Raw genomic sequence first — 7,757 nt, 5'->3', positions numbered from 1 at the left:
CAAAATAAATAAACCACTACACTACAACCCCATAGTCCATTATAAAGTTAGTCCTTTTGGGTTAAAAAAAGAGCTTTCTTCCCTACCTTTACCAAAAACTAGAGAGTTAGGCTTTTTTTTTGTCTTGTTCTTTTAAGTGCTTCTCCATTTGTGATAAAAGTACTTTCAGATTCGTAACACTTAAAAACAATGATGAAAAAGGCCAGAGGAAGGAAGGGAGAGATAATCTCATGGCAACAAACACAACTTTTATCAACATAAATGCAGTGATATCACTCCAGAGTGGGGTACACTAATGTCGTATCAAATCAGAGAGACCAGAATACCAAACTGAGACTGGGGGATCAAAAATGACACAAACTTTGAATAACTGGTTTTATCACGAGTTTTACTACATCTAGTGCCATTCAGCTTCCAAACCACTATTTCTTTTCTTTTAAAATGAAACTTATCTTTGGGCAGTTCACGATATTAGGTGCAGATTAAAAAGCTGAGTTTACCCATTATGGTCAGGGACATAATTTCTGGTTGTAATAAACAAGACCTAAATAACAGGTAAGTTTACACACTTATGACAAGGAACAGAAATCAAACCAGACAGATAGAAAATTCCAAATTTCTGTGTCCCTAAAGACAAAGGTTTAAAAAAAAAAAAAAAAAAAAAAAAAAAGAAGTTTTACATTTTCAAGTTCTAAAGAAGCTTGATCCTTTTATGAAACCACAATGATTGTCCTGGGCAGGATGACTATGTCCCATGCAAAAATAATTTATTTGCAAAAATGAAAAAGCTTTTCGATTTAGCTATATAGAGCTCAGCACCTTTCTTAGGTCTAAATTGCTGCAACTAGAATTAAAAAACACTTGGAGAATTTTAGACCATTCTTATGGAGTTCAATTTCAAACTTCCTGAGCACAATAAAGCTGACTGACAGTTCACGCTTCGGTTATACACTGTGTATATTATTGTCTTATCTTAGCCACAGTTCTTAATTCTTCAGTTTCTATCTCTGAAGTGCTGGTTACCTACCATGAGAATGAGCACACCGTAGGTTGCTGGGGACTGCTGTCTTCCAGGGGAAGAAAGTTGACTCCTTTTTCTGAAATCTACATGTCCTCACAGCATTTCCGTTGTAACCTAGGCAAAAGAGTATTTGAATTAAATCTGTGTGCTGGTTTGAGGCCAATTGAAATATTTTAATGAGAAAAAATAGATTACAGGCTGTGAAAAGAAAACAATCATGATGTCTACTTCACTCATAGGTTTGCTAATATGTATAAAAGCAAGGGCACAAACACAGATAAGACAGTATGTCAATGTTTGTCAGAGTCTGACAGTGTCTGTGTTTCTCTCTGGCTTCTAGCTGGATCTGTGTAACCCAACTAATCATTCTGTATCTAACCCCCCCATGCCAATCCTTCCAATTCACCTTGCATGTAAGGCAGACTCTGGGATAAGGCAGAGGGGTGGAAAGAATGTGGAAGGTTGAGAGCCCCTCCTCAGGACTCTGATTTCTGGGAGGGGTATTGTGTGTCTGTATTTCTTTTAATTTGTATACTTCTGTCTATAGCTGTAAATATTTTCAATGTATTGTAAATATCTGCTTGTGTATTGTGCTAAGCTGTGAATATAAAGCTTCATTCCCTAACTTCCAGCCGGCTGAGTCTAGTCTGGGTGAATTCATTGCGTGTAGGGGCAGGTAACTCCCAAACCACTACAATAAGTAACAGTTTACAGAACTCAGCACATAACTGGCAGGTGGCTTCTACAGAAAAGAAGCTCCACTTAGTCAATTTCTCACAAGCTCAGAGGAAGATTGTAGGCCACTTTGCGGCACTTTTACTTCAGGACTGCCTATCAATTCCAAGAGTCTTTGTTATTCAGGAACTGCCTGTTCCCTCTTTCCTTCTCTTGCAAGAAAAAAACAGGTTTAAAGTGAAATTCAGCAGATCATGAGACACAGAGACAGAGAAGTAAAGAAGTAACAGGCCAGTGGGCCTGTACATTTGGGCCTGTATTACCCCCCCTCATATAAAGAAACAATCTCTTCTGATCATATAAACAACAAAACACATGCCAGTAATCTTATTCCCTTAACCTGCCTGGGAAGTGGAACATGCACAAACCTATCAAGTCTGCCAGCTCGCCCTTGGGGATAGAGTCAGCTTCCCTATATTTGTAGAATCATAGAAGAAATTAAGTTGGAATGACTTCTGAAACTCAGCTGCTCAGTCTCCCTTTTCAAAGGAAAGTCATCCTAACCATTGCATAAAGCAGTTTAGGACTTTGTCCAGTTGAATGCTGAAAAACTCCATGGAGAGTGCTTCCAGTTCTCTGGGCAATTGCTCCAGTACTCAACCATTTCCCACTACAAGGAATGTTTCCCTTATGTCCCTTCAGAAAATTCCCTTGCTGCAGCTAACAGCCAGCTTTATCCATAACTCTGCACATCTGAGAAGTTCCTGGACTACCTTTTCTGTAATGCTCATTTACTTAGTGGGAGACTGAACAAACTCACCTCTTCTAGTCTATCTTTACATCAGAAGCTTCCATAACCTGATCATCATGGTGGCTTCACATTGTGATATTTTTTGTCTCTGATCCATACTAAGAGGCTCCCCAGAGGAAGACAGTTCTCCAGATGCAATCTCATGAGCACCTGAGGAATTGAACACTTCCCTCTTTCCAATACAGTCTTCACTGTTGCAAGAGTACAGTGCTAACTTGCCTTCTGTTGCTACTTAAGCTTCCCCAGAGCCCACAAGCCCAATGGAACAGAATTTAGGATGCCTCCCTTCTCCCCATACGGAAAAATTAGGCAGAAGGGTAAAAAGGGCTAAACAACTAAAGAACATCTTTGCACTGTTAAAAAAAGTAATTTTAACAAAAAAACAAAAGGTATTTAAGGGAAAGGAGGATTAGAGAGCTATAAGGAAATGGAATAGATGCATATGTATATATGTATATACAAAATCTGTTTGGATGGCAGTGGATTATCTGAATTAAAATAGATTCTCTTTGGATGCAGGCCCCAACACAAGGTGATAGGCTGGCCATGTGGTTAACAGGCGCAGCAGTAGCAAGGAGATACTGCAGAGGTGAGGGCAGCACAGGAGCAGGAAGCTGACTGCCTCTTAAATAGGGTTGTGGACAGGAAGTCAGAGAAGAATAAACTTTGACCCAGAGGGGTTTCCAATCCACTCCCCTATCCCAGATGGGCTTAATCCAGCAAACCTTCAATTTGCTGTTCACCAGGATTCCACCTCCTATTAATTCAGAAGCTTTGCATTGGTAAATTTTTATGAAGTCTGTGTTGGTCAATTCCATCATTTTCTTGGAGGAACAGACCCACCCCCATCCTTAGTGCAGATTTCCTACAGGTACACTTTATCCCATTGCCATGACATGATGGTGTTAAATTGTATCACACCATTATACCTATAAGGATATATTTAAACTGAAAATTAAAAATCAAAAAGTGAAAAAAAATCCTAATCTAATTCTGAAAAATGCTGACCAGAGCAGTGGCTCCTCTAATAGCAAATGGGAGCTGCCACATTTCTTCAATTCAGATTCTTGTTGCTTCAAATGACCTTCCAAAAACTGAGGCAGATAATGCAGCATATACAACTGTCTAAATTAATCTCAGTGGGCATTTGTGAGGATCCAGACCACAGTTAATGGGTAAGATTGAAACATCAGGCCTCAATGGCATACTGCATTCCACGTTCCCACGTACAGTCATTTACTTGTGCCAATTGTCCACTAATATAATTAAAGAGATAGGGACATCTTACTGCTGAAAACAGAACAGTGGATCCCTTCACTACTGCATCACATGTTCAACTTCCAACTAAGCTAAAAGAGATGGAGACACATTTAGAATCAACTTGGCAGCACTCTACAAAATCACTTCCTTGTCTCATCCTAGGATTCTGCAAACAGCTGCATCTTCCAAGCTAAGAAAATGGAAAGAAGAGAGATTTTTTTAACTCCATTAAAAAATGGAGAGATAAAACCTGAATCCTAAAAATGGGACTATTATATGCAGTTTAAACATCATAAATGCTTTCAGAACATCAAAACAGAATCTCTTAAAAAATAAAGCAGTGGTATAGTTTGAATACTGAATTTAGATACTAAGCTACTACAGATATTTCAGGCCCTCAAGCTCATGTTTTGCCTAAAGCTCTGGCTGTGATATTACACTCAGTTTTGTTGTTTAGAATGGCAATGTTACATTGCTCTGGGCTTTTATGAAATCAACCTCTACTAATAAACCCCCCCAGATATATGATGCAATATTTAGTTATTACTGTGCAGAAGTAAGAATGCAAAATCTTGAGTTTCTATTGAAACTACATTTTCAGTTATACTTATGAACGTTTCTCTAGCCAATGGCACAACTTAGTGAGTTAAAAACTCATCTAGAGGAACAGCAAGTAGATAGTTCATGGGCTCCCAGTCATTGTAAGAAGCAGAGCAATCGGCTGCTAATTTGTCTTCAAAACCCAATTCAACACAATACTAAGTTCTTGGTAATAGATACAAAATTACAGAATCACTGAGTATATCTGGTTGGAAGAGACCTCAAAGATCATCCAGTCCATACTGACAGAAACAGATAAAAAATGTCACCAGATATTGGATAGTAGCCTAATCCACAAGATCACAGAGCATGAAATACAACTGGAAATGGCCAAACTGCTATAACAGAAGTGAAAACCTCCTCACTTTCCAATGTGTAGCATTTATCTCTAGACGGGATTAATCCAGTGCCTCTATCTATCCAGTTACTTCAAAGGAAACAGCCTTGTCAACCTTGGACACCTTGCCCTTAATTGTACACAAAGAATTAAAGTGTAGAAGTGTATAAATAGAAACATACATTCAGTTCAGCAATTCTGACAGTAGAGGCCATGCAGCCCTCGGTAATCAGTATGGAACAAGCTAAACATGCTAGCAGCTCAGTCAAACTGTTCTAAGTTTCCCTGGATGCAAAGCTGAGCCTTTGAAAACATTCTAGGATTTCATGTCTATTTTAAGGTAATGACAACAAATGAATTACAATGATGCTCATTCAGTCTCCGCATACTCCTAAGTGACTCTCCTTTTAGACAGATAGAAAACCAGAACTCTTTTCTGTTCCCATAGTCACAGCAACACAATAAATTAGATGACAGAAAGGATTACACTGCACTTTATGTGATTATTTCACAGATCAGCTTTGCTGCAACCTTCTCCATTTCCTGTGCATCATCATCCCTGAGCAAGGGCTTTTCACTGGACTCAGACTTGTCTCTGTGACAAAACAGGTCCTTGTAGTTAAGTAAGTACCTATTAGCCTACACTGATAAAAAGTCATAACTAAATGATAAAAAGATAAAAAGTCATAACTAAATGACCTCAGGAGGTCCCCTCCAATCCTTAGCATTCTATAACTCTATGATTCATCCCTGGATGACCATTATGACCAGTTTGCCTGAATAATCAGGTCAAGAATTTTCTGTGGTTTTTTTAATCTGAATTTTTCTTGTTTTCCAAGCACTCTGTTTCCACTCAAATAAATTAGACTTGGTAAATAAAACACCTTTAAATATTTCCTGTTAAATGCCATTTGAAATGTTTTTCTCCCATGCCTAAACCATGACTGAAACTGTACATTACAGCAGTTGTTTTTGCTCTCTAATAAACCCAGAATGGTAGCCCTGTTACTGCATCAATGAACTGGAGCAAGAGAGGAGTTTGGAGAGTCTGTTGTGCTGGGCAGACTGGGAAGGTGCTGGGGGCCTTGTGGGTGTGAGCAGGGTGACCCTAGAACCAAAATGAAAAAAAAAAAAAATTCAGAAGCAGAATCATTGCCACTGGTAGTGGCCCTCCACTGAAAATTACATTCATGACAGGTGGCTTTCCTGTACACTGTACAAACATAGACAGCAAACAGCCTCAGCCTCACAATTTTGAAAGCAAAGGTTTCAACGTACATTTCACTGAAGATACAACTCATGACAGTAAGAGTTTTCTTTTTCATTCCAGATGATCAAAAAAAGCTGCCATCATTTCAGTATTTAGCACAGCATTTTTTTTTTTAATGCAAAACTGTGTCAAATAAAGCCAGTTAAATAAATTCAGAATATTTATATACCTATCAGCAACTAAAAAAGGCAAAAAGAAACAATGTCTCTTATTTAACTGGTACCAGAGGATTTTGAAGAGATATTGAAGAAAAAGAGAGCTGAACAATTAAATCAAAATTAGTAGTTTAAATACGAGTAAGCACTGGAGCCTTGAACCTGCCGTGCTAGATATTAGCCCACAAAACTCCACTAATCTGAGAACTGAAAGAAGAAGAAAGAAGCAGCTTGGTTTTGCTTCCTACCACAAGACAGCATATACGATTGGTGACAAAAAGCTCCCTCCCTTGCTTGGGTAAACAATGAAGGTCCGAGCAGGTGAACTGGAACTCTGCTCATATTCACCATAATGAACACTGAAACAGGGCTTCTAACTGCGCTCCATCATTCTGGAGACAGAGCAAGCAACTGCTTCTTGTCAGAAGATAATTTAATAACTCAGTTCTACAAAGGGAGAAGGACAGACTTCCATTAGATGCTATGTTAATGTAGCATTTCTGTTATCCACAGCATTGAGAGTCATTTCTAGTTTGCATATACACAGTTACTAGTGCCACATCTATTTAGTATCTTCAATGGCAAATAGTTCTGACCTCCATCATTTGGCAGTTTGGTCCTCATGTATAAGTAAAACTTTCTTTAGCATCACCGGCTCCATCTGGTGGATATTCTGCAGCATTTATTCTCTTGAGGGGAAAGAATAGGATTTCCTCATACAATTTTATGTATCCTCCCCTTATGAATATAAGCATGAAAATATCTAGTAATTAGTTCCCTTTACATAACAGTAACATGTGGTAAAGGTCAAGTATGCTAAAGTGTGACTTACAAGTAATTGTCTGAAAGAAGTTAAAAAATCCTTTCTGTAAGAAAAAGAATTTAATTGGCTAGTGACCTTTCCTAAACCATACTGGTATTGTAGATATTTAAGTTGTCCCTAATTGTGAAAACTGCCTTTCAAATTAGAAAAAGAAATTAAATACAGAACTTTGGACTGCTTAGTAATGGCAACTGGAACCTAGAGAAAACCTAGAAATGTGCATACACAATACATTTTGATACAAGAAGAAGATGACAGTATGAAATGTTAGCTGAAAGATAAAAGCAAACATGAGGCATAGAACAGGTTTAGAAGTAAAGCAAAAAACTGAGAATCAGATCATTACTTCCTGGCCCTGGTTCTCATTTCTATGGGACCATATGCATGTTGCCCTGTATCCTTAACATCTTGTTTTCTTTATCTGAACAAAAGAATCTGCTGTGGAAATCTGTGCAGAGACTCTTAATTCTCTCATATTTGTAAAATCATTTGGAGTCCTCGGACAGATGCAGGTATGATTATTGCTTGTGAAGTGCATGGGCAAGTAATCTCTACATTTTCACAAAAGCACTCAGCTGCATTGACAAGCCCAGGGTTCTTCACAGTAATGAGTTCAAACATTTTGCAACATACTGAAAGGACTTTGCCAACGTTAATGAAACTTACCAACAGAGAAAGAAAGGGAAACCTTGAATGAACTTTCAAGAGTGTTCATTTAAGAGTGGCTGCACAAACCAAACACTTCATTTCAGAGTTAACACATCACCAGAAGGAAAACAGACCAGAAATACAAATATAGTAATTA

At 38.2% G+C, this 7,757-nt stretch overlaps 1 long non-coding RNA gene across 1 annotated transcript in view; it reads right to left on the bottom strand.

The window, feature by feature from the left end:
• Positions 1-658: 658 nt before the first annotated feature.
• The window catches only part of LOC135182889 (uncharacterized), a 47,019-nt gene continuing 39,920 nt past the window's right edge, over positions 659-7,757 (bottom strand). The window contains exon 6 of the long non-coding RNA XR_010305334.1: positions 659-1,135. This is a non-coding gene — a long non-coding RNA (uncharacterized LOC135182889). The remainder of the gene's footprint in view (positions 1,136-7,757) is intronic.

The sequence above is a fragment of the Pogoniulus pusillus genome, chromosome 17, assembly GCF_015220805.1.
Source record: "Pogoniulus pusillus isolate bPogPus1 chromosome 17, bPogPus1.pri, whole genome shotgun sequence".
NCBI lineage: Eukaryota > Metazoa > Chordata > Aves > Piciformes > Lybiidae > Pogoniulus > Pogoniulus pusillus.
Note: the sequence above shows the minus strand (reverse complement) of the source record. Positions and strands in the feature narration are given on the sequence as shown.